Genomic DNA, 621 nt, shown 5'->3' with positions numbered 1-621 from the left:
ATTTGGGAAAAGGCATTTTTAGAATCTGTTAAAGATAACTTTCTTCCCCCCTGACACCATCCCCCTCTCTCCTCTCTTTTCCCTTACAGAGAGGGAGGCAGAGAAGTCTCTCCTCCATGTTTCTTGTTTGGAAACAAGCTGCTCCTTGTTTTGACTCTGATGCAATGGCCCTGAGACTGTTACAGCAAACAGGCCAAGCACGAAGCTCCTCATTCTGCCCCTGCTGATGACATATAAAATGAAACTCATCCCAGTGGTTTAGACAGTCAGAGCTCCATCTGACTAATATTAACCAAGGCTGTAGCATTCTGAATACAGAGAGTTATACAGAAATGTAAAAGATTTGTCTGAAAAACAAACAAATATTCAAGTTTCCAGTTCAAAACAAATCAGTGCAGAGACTCATTTTGTAGCGAAAAGCACTGAAGTAATTTTGAGACGCAGAGGTCATCTAAGTAAAGCATGAAGATTTGGAGCCTGAAACAACAGTCTGCAAGCACAGTGCAGATGAGATCTCAGCACCTTCCTCTGTCCAGGACCTCCAAACATTTTGTAAAGACAAGGAATTAAGCCTCAGAGTGTTATAGACGATTTGAGACACTAAGTCCCACTTAGATTAAT

The sequence above is a fragment of the Pterocles gutturalis genome, unplaced genomic scaffold, assembly GCF_000699245.1.
Source record: "Pterocles gutturalis isolate BGI_N339 unplaced genomic scaffold, ASM69924v1 scaffold26725, whole genome shotgun sequence".
In the NCBI taxonomy this organism is placed as follows: domain Eukaryota; kingdom Metazoa; phylum Chordata; class Aves; order Pterocliformes; family Pteroclidae; genus Pterocles; species Pterocles gutturalis.
Note: the sequence above shows the minus strand (reverse complement) of the source record.